The 8,764-nt window shown below is 45.5% G+C and overlaps 1 non-coding gene across 1 annotated transcript; it reads right to left on the reverse strand.

Annotated features, from left to right (window-relative positions):
* Positions 1-3,518: 3,518 nt before the first annotated feature.
* LOC119437826 (U2 spliceosomal RNA) lies at positions 3,519-3,701 on the reverse strand. Its single transcript, XR_005189547.1, has one exon. It is a non-coding gene; the product is annotated as a U2 spliceosomal RNA (small nuclear RNA).
* Between the last annotated feature and the right edge of the window lie 5,063 nt (positions 3,702-8,764).

The following is an 8,764-nucleotide window of genomic DNA, read 5'->3' on the forward strand; positions in this document are numbered from 1 at the left end:
AAGACTACACAAGAAGCGGGGAAAGCAAGAAAAAAATAATCGAGAAAAGTAGAACAAAAAAAGAAATAGAACGGGAGCCGATAGAGTAGACAGCAAGGCTTTTTTCCGGCGCGTTGCTCAAACGACAAAACTGCTGCAGTTCTGTCCGGAGGCCTTGAAATAAAAGTGTTATCGGCCAACCAGGTAAACCCAGTATGCTACTGAGGGCCACTCCAGATACTGACTGCGGCGCAGGAAGAGCGTTGACCGAGCTAAAAGAAATTGTCTTCTTCCGGACATGTAAACTTGAGACATGCCATTCACAGACAGGAGTCGCCATTACGCTGCACTGATGGAAAGAAATTATTATATTATTGTATTCTTATATTAAATTATACGCACAATGGTTTGAAGGGGCAAGTTCTAATCGCGATGTATAAATAGAAGGTGCACTGTGTCTTTCCTAAATGCGATGGGAGCATACCTTTTGCTTAATTGTTCGCTATATAACTTCTATCGCATTGTCGCGAAGGCCAATGGGTCGCCAGAAATTCAAGTGAGGCGCACCTTTTAAGGGTTTTTAGAAGTTCTATCCCAATAACTAAGGAAGGAAAAATGTTGGCTGTGCCAGCCAGCGACAAGACTGCCGCGGCAAGTTGGCTGATGATAAATTATATACGTGGAGCTCGGCGGGCCCCGCATGACACAGATTAAGCGAAGTCGGTTGTGTATTATAGTGGGTATGTAGGTGGCACAGAAGTGTTAAGGGATGCAAACAGAGCCCTTTGCCACGATGACATCGTCGTCCTGATTTAGAACAGAGCACAACAGACAGATTCCGAAAAAAAAATGAACAAAAAATGCGGAGTATCCGTCAGTCGAGTCACGAAATACATCTGTTTATCCGCACAGCTGACGATATACAGGGTGTTTCAGCGAACGCTTTCATAAATTTTTAGGCATGACATGCTTTCAGCTCCCGTTGTCGGCGACCTTCAAATGACCTTAAGCCAAAAGCCAGAGCCGTTATCCGGGCACCTTAAACGAGAACATTCGGGCAACCAGTCAAAAGTTAAGAAAATGCGGTCTCTGGCCCCCAACCCTTTGCACAGGTCCGCTTTACATACGCTAGTTACTGTCCAAACAAGCTACAAAAAATATTGCTTCCGAGTTCTTCCTAATGTTTGTTCACAATAAAACTCAAGCTGTAACTTCAAGTGCGCTGAAGCTTTGTCATTTCCAATAGCGACGTTCAAAAGGCAGATACAGGACACGTCATACACTTGATTGTCATTGTTTGGCGCTGAGACAGGGTTGCTTGTGCTCTTATGAACGTCAGGGGCCGTGAGTTCCACGGCGCGGGTTTTGCGCCGCCTCGAGAGATGGCGCCACGCTATGTGGCGCCTCCTTCAGGCACTTCTTCTAGCTCGGCAGTGCGCTCTGTCTCCCTGGAGAGATTTCGCTGCCTGTCGTGCCGCCTTCAGGCGGTTTTCTTCTTCCATTTGGGCAGCGTCCACAAGGTCCATCTAAATAGGTCGAGGAGCTGGGAACGAAAAGCGTGCCAATACCTATTGCCAGAGATATCAGTTAATGGTGCACGATTGAAGCGCGACTAGGTGAGGGGGGGACACTGAAACTAGAAAACCTACGTGAAAAAAAATTCGAAAATTTAAAATCAAAATATTTTTGCTGTAATAAAACAACAAATGTTAATTTTTTCTACTTCACAATTTATTACTTCGTTCTTGGTGACCCCTACCAACCAGTGATTCTGGCGCAAGACTTGGCAAGACTGAGCAAGCCGGCTATTATTGCGGAATGGCGTTACTCACTTCAACGCGGCGGTTTCGTCCTAGTTTTTTCTTTTTTTATTTCCTTGCGTGTTTGTTCAAAGTGTGGCGTGTGCTTCACTTCAAATTGTGCGTGACCTATCGCACGGCATTCAATTGATTCAATGGCGAAAGGTGTGAGTGCAGGCTTTTTGTTATCGTGCAAGTTCACGCTGCGGCATCCGATGCGCTGTCTCTCGTCGTGACGATAAATGCAGAACGCTCCGCGAAGAAACGTCGCGCTATGTTCGTTCACTCTCCGTAACACACACGACGTGTCCGACGGGCAGGAAGATTAGTAAGTCGAGTGTTCTGTAAATGATAATGTGGGACTTGTCTGATAACTGTTGGATATGAATGCATGGTGTCGCACGGAATTGCGAATGATTCTGTGAAAAGGTTTCGGATATGTTGCTATACATTACGACTGTGTGCTGGCCATATTTATTTTCATCTATTGAAGCATATGCTTTGTTTGGTCAATTATATTGGTTTCATTATTCTAGACGAATAAAAGTGAAGATGCTTTTAAAACCTCTGTGGAAAGGTCATTTATTTCCATACTATTCGCTCACCTTCCTAAGGAACCTACTGGAGTAATTGCCGTAATTGCCGTCAACAACAGCCTAATTATGATGACATTAAGACATACGCCACTCCTATAGTTTAATGACACGCTGGCGCTTCAGTTGAGGCGAGTCGCAAGCTCGCCTCAGCCTCAAAAGAAAAATAGCTGCTGGCGTAGCAGTCGAAATGCCGGACGCTGAAGAAAGTCAAACATTCGTGCTAAGCAGCCTAAGATCTTGACGTCACTGCCATTTGCGGATGTGACGTCATTTTTATTTTATTATTTTTTATGTTTTGCTTGCTGTTAGTTGCCCCCCAATACGTAGATGGCGACGGTTGCAACGAGCCGCCATTTTCATGACATGTGGGCTTCTGTGGAAGCTTCGCTACCAGTTTACATAAACCTTGGCGTCCATAAAACCAGTGCACAGTATGGCGTGCTGCGGTGTGGTGTGGTGCGGTGCGGTGTGGTGTGCCGTTGAGAGCATGCACTACACCCATTTTAAGAGTGTGGCTAGTATCATGTCCAACCAATCTGCTTTGCCGGTAGCAATTTCATGCTTGCATCTACTCTCGATTACGGGAGAGGCAGAACTTTTTTTAATTGCCTGTGGCAGATAGCACAATTCTAGTCCATGAGCTGGTCCACTCGAAAAGGCGGACATTACTTGCACAAAAAATTGCAATGCATAATCGACTAATTAACAAAAGTTCAATGTTCAAAATTTTAAATGAAGCAGCAAACGCATGACATATCGGGCTTGAGGAAGCTCGAGGGTGGAAAAACTTGAGGTGGAAGCCAAAGAACAAGAAATAGGCAAACTTAGACAAGATGTTAATGACCTCGATCAGTACAGTCGAATATTAAACATGGAAGTACATGGAATACATAAGCAAACGAATAAAAATCATCTCGACAAGCTGAACCAACTAAACACTTCGAGCTTCCGCAGCTCTCGGCAGTAGCTTTCGAAACCGTTCATCGACTTCCTACTAAAGAAGAATCTGATAAGGTCGTCCCCGTATTGGTGCGCTTTTCATCCCGCCTAACTCGAGACACTCGGCTTGATAGGAAAAGAGACCCTGAGGAAACTATAAAACTTTTACAGCGAAGCTGCATATGGCTAGTTTCCAGCGGATCAATGTCTGTAGACCAAAAATCCCGAAGATAGTGCAATACCGGGCCGACCCGCGGCGAAGGTGAAGCAGGCTTTAAGCACTCCGCCAGCTTGCGAAAATAAGTTCAATATCTTGGGTCCAAATACAACCCGTATCAGATATTAAGCTGATACGAACAGATACTACACTTTGACCCGCGTCGGCCATGTCTACGTTCGCACCATACACGTGTACGCCATCCCGCGTATTCAAACTAGTACCTACCAATCTGAGTGTCTTCTGGCTCCTTTCCTCAGTTCTGCTCTGACTGTGAAATGGGTAGGCCGCGTGTTGTACGGGCTGAAGAAGAACAGCGTGTCTACCAAGAACGACGGTATGAACAGAAAAGGGAATGGGCGCGTCGGCGGCGGAAGGAGACCACCGACGATGAGCCGGCTACGGACGCCAAGCGTAAGCGTGCTGCCCGCCAGGGCTGCGAGTCGAAAAGAAATGCAAACCTCCCGCAAACTTGGAACGTTTCACCGGAGCAACGGTCAATCACCGCATGCGCAGCTTCGCTGGTCATCCACCTTCACAGAGTGGAATGGCACATTTTTTTTTTTTTTTTTTTTTTTTTACAGAATCGACGGTTTATTGCAACGAAAATCTGACTGTCCAGAACAAGAGAACTGTTTTGGGAAATTAAATCAAATGCAGGTGAAGTGAATCAGTTCGCGTGGATCGAAGACGGCAAAATGTTCGTGCGGCGTTACTCAAGAGACTGGTTTATAAAAATAAGAACAGTGGAAGATCTGGATAAGATACCATATAAGGCATTTGACTGTATTTTCTTCGCCTATCGCTGTTATGACGCACTAATTCATGGCGAGATGTTATCAACCATGTGGCTATTATGACGCGACTTCTTTCCGACACATAAGAGTTTGGCGTGATGGAAGGCAGCTTTCCTTACTTCATCTAAATGTGCGAAGCTTAACGAATAAGCACGAGTCGATTGATACACTGCTGAATGCGCTTAATCATCAGTTTGATTTTTAACATCGGAGCTGTTTAATACCCGTGCCACACGGGCGAGGTAAAGTGCAGGTAAAGTGCACTTTGAGCGAGTGCACTTCGCGGCTAGTGTCATTCGCAGGCTGCCACACGGGAACGCTTAGTGACACTCACTGCCGAGCGCACTCGCTGGCGAGTGTGTTCGGCGAACTCACTTCGCGGCGGCGAAGTGTGTAGCCTGGTTAGCAATGAGTAAAAAATAAGTAAGAGTATTATTGAAAGCAGAGTCAGGAGTAATTGTTAATAACAGTGTTTTAAATTGCTAACGTTACAAGATAATGTGCCACACTGCAAAAAAAAAAAGAAAAACAAGAACAGCAAAAAAACTACTCTCGTTCTCGGGCTGTTCACGACCACGCCGGGCAATGGCTGCGCAGTTGTTTGGCGGATCGAGTCGTTTTGACTGTTGCTGGTCAAGTTGCCGTCGTTTCCGGCGCTTTTAAAGGTGGATTGTATATGTTGTTTCTAACAATATTAAACTGTTTTCAGGGCACACATTTTTATATTAACAAATATATGCTTTCCCGTCTAACTGCCGATTGCCATGACCATCCATTTGAAAGCACACTTTTCTTTCTCGTGTAGCAGCGTACCACCAAAGTGCCACTTCAACGCGCTGAAGTGCACTCGCTCAAAGTGCACTTTACTTTGCCCGTGTGGCACGGGTACAAGCCGGCCGTTAGTCCGTCTGTCGGGGACAAAAAATGTGGGCCGATCCTGGCGGTAGTGCAGAAAGCTAGGGTCCAAGTGCAGTGTCACATACCCCTGTGAACTAGCGAAGCAGAGCCTGGCTAAGTCTAGCTAAGCATGGTTGGGACTACTTAAGCTTAGTCAGTCATCATTATCCAATCGATAGCCAATCAATAGCTAATCGATAATCGATCAATAATCAATAAATTCCGGAAAATGCTGAGGATATGACTTGGTAGTGCTGAGCCTAGCCCAAATACGTGGCGAATACATTGTAATAGCCAATCGATAGCCAAACAATAGCTAGTCAATAATCGGTCAATAATAAATAAACTACAGAAAATGCAGGGGATTACTTGGTAGTGCCTAGCCTAGCCCAAAAGCCAGCACTAGCTAGGTGCCCATCAGCTCCGCTGTTTCTTTAGCATTGCGCGTCCAGTGCAAGCTACGGTATTTTTTTGTGTGTTTCACTGAAACGTCGCTCTCTGATAAATCTGCTGATGTGCATTTTCCTGGGTGTGGGTGTGCTTGTGTGTCACGAGCAAGTAGCAAGCGAGGATGGGGCGTTGCAATACATGTGCAAAATAACCTTCAGTTTGAAGTTATTTCCGAATACTCGCTTGTAGATCGTCCCTATGAACGCTTACTGATAAAGCGCACCAATTCAATTACTTTCCAGACCTCCTTCTAGTAATACCAACGAGTTCCTTGCATAGTTTGAACACATTTTGCATTACCTGCTCCGTATTGGGCTCCCTGTCATTGTTACCGATGACTTTAACATCAACTTCTCTCACAGGACACCAATAATCAGCGCTTTCTTGACACATTTCATTATTTTGGTTGCCGAAGTGTCATTGATGTACCTACTATAGGGTGACCGCGACACATCTGAAACTTTGCTTTAACTGTGTTTTACAAATTACCTTCAATCAGATGTTGGTGTACTAACATCAGGATTAAGTGATCATCTGCCCATTTTTATGTTTTTTACACCATACTGTTCACACCATAACCTCTTGAAAGACCACTGTCCTATCTTGTATAGAAAATATCAGGAGAGAACATTGCATTTTCGGCAGCTTATTGAGGAAGCGAACTAGAGCACTGTACTATAAGAGACTGACCCTCTCGTGGCGTATGATATTTTATTGCGATAGCAATTATGTGGACACTCCGATAGGAATTCTGCCGTCGGCGTCGCCGTGAGGTTCCGTATAAAGTCCACGGGCGATAAAATCGTCGCCGCGCGCCGTACGCTGTATGTGCGACTGAAAGCATGCGACAGTGAGCCAGCAATCGCGGCTCGCGCACAACGCTCCGGAGGGAGGGTAGGGAGATGGAGGGGCCGCGCTTTACTGCGGCGGCGCGCTCCTGCCGTGCCGGAAGTCTCCGGAGGAACGGTGAACGGAGGGAGCGGGGGGGGGGGGGGGGGTGTACGTTCTGCGCCGTGAGCGCCACCCGCGCGGTTGTATCTTGAAAGCACGGTGCTTATTCTTACACCGTGCTTGAAAGCCATCTGCGGCGGGGGCAGAGTCCGCCCTGCCTGTGTTTTTGAGGCTAAGATCGCGCTGATGCGAGCGCCGGCACGAAGCCCATTCGCTCGCAGCTGCTGCCGCGCTGACTCACTCCAGCGTTTTGATAGCGAGTCCGCGGTCATCGCGCGAGATGCGTTCATGTTTTCTTGTGCGCGCGTGACACCATGCTTGTTAATTTGGTGTGCCTAAGTTTAGAAGTTTATACGGCCGATAAAATTACTATCCTTACTATCCTTACTTTGTATAGCGGCTCACTAATTTGCTATCGCAATCGATGCTTCGCCTTTCGGGCGGAACTGCAATTTTTTTCTTGTTTTTTCTTATTTTTTGCTGCTTTTGTATCCAGTGATGACTTTTCTTTTTATTCATACTGAGTGTTGTGCTTATGGGTAGCTGGCGCTTTGTCAGGAACTTATTTGCCTTTTCGCTAGCGTCCTGGACAATTTGTGCATGATTGTCCGAATAAGCACACACACACACACACACACACACACACACATATATATATATATATATATATATATAGGTCGCAACAAAGACTGAACCTGCCTTTTCAGACCATGTCGGCGCGAATGCTACATCGGTGCAGCAGACGCTGTCTTTTACAGCTAAGCTGTCTATGGCTAGGATCCGGGATTTTATGGCGTCCGCGCGGAAAAATTCTCTCCTAAAATGTGAGACTGTAAGAGCCAACAACAAAAGCAAACGCATATCGCCGCTCGCGTCGGAACTCGGTTTAACGGCCACCTCTGTCTAAAACGATGTCTCTCTGTGAATGTATGACGTATGCGTGACGTAGTGTGCGCCTGATAAGGCGACCAAGGGAAAGGGTTGGCGCTCCTCGGCGCAACCACGGCTATGTCGGCTGGTATACCCCCCAGGTAAACGGGAATTGCGCCACGAGCGCCAGTTTTTCCCCCTTGTGCTTGGTAGGCCATACTTCTGAGAAAAAAAAAAGAATTTAACAAAATTAAGCCTGCTGTTATGGCAACGGTTTGCTGATGCGCCAGGGGGAGACGGTCATCCCGCTTGTCTGCAATGCTCGACGAGTGTGCGATTTTCGCGGCAGACGCAAGAGGAAACTAGCACGAGTTCCGTTTGCTGCTACAGTTTGCATTATTCTATTAGCTGTCGTTTTCAGCCTTTTTTTTTTGTAATGATCATTTCGTTTTTCGTGTGTGGTTCATGTATTCAATAAACGCCAGCAGCGCATCTGTATTTACTAGAATTTTACCCTATATTTCCTTATACGTGAGCCAGCATGCCATAGCGCGTGGCTACTGCGTTTTGGCAGGACAATAACAGGCAGGGAAATGTGCTTTATTTTGCAATTTTATTAGCAACTTTTGTGCAGCAAGAGATACAATAGGCAAAAGAATATTGCAGACCTGAGTATTTCGCACATACAGTACAAACTGGACATTCTATAGGGCGCATATACATAAAGCTTCTGAATAGCAGTTTTTTTTTTACTTTGCATGAGACAATCCTACCAAGGCAAATCGTTTGTCGCAACAGTTATCTGTGATTAGCCATGCAAAAAATTATTAAGCGAGACTGGTTGAAAGACTGAAAACAGCACATTTCGCATATCAAAACAGAGACGAGGTAGAGTTGTTGGTGCTGGAGCTCTGGTCTGGAAAAAAAGTTTTATGCTTACACACAACGCAATTGCAGGAACATATTTCTGCACTCTTTCCCCAAAACAGTGCTTTAAATTCATGTGCGTCAACTCTTATTAAATTTTGTTGAGGGATTCATGCTAATAGCATGGCACAACAATTTAACAATCCAAATTCTTATTTGAACTGCCACTATATTGAAGTAACAGGTTTGGTAACGCTGCTTTCTCAACAGCTGTGTGAAAACATTGAACAGTTTCTTACAACTAATTTATCTTAATCCCTGAATTTCTTATTCACTTGTCAATAAGGAATCGACGGATTAGTTTGTTCAACCTTTTTGTATACGTACTCCTTGTCTTCCTAG

Source organism: Dermacentor silvarum, chromosome 1 (assembly GCF_013339745.2).
Source record: "Dermacentor silvarum isolate Dsil-2018 chromosome 1, BIME_Dsil_1.4, whole genome shotgun sequence".
Taxonomy (NCBI): domain Eukaryota; kingdom Metazoa; phylum Arthropoda; class Arachnida; order Ixodida; family Ixodidae; genus Dermacentor; species Dermacentor silvarum.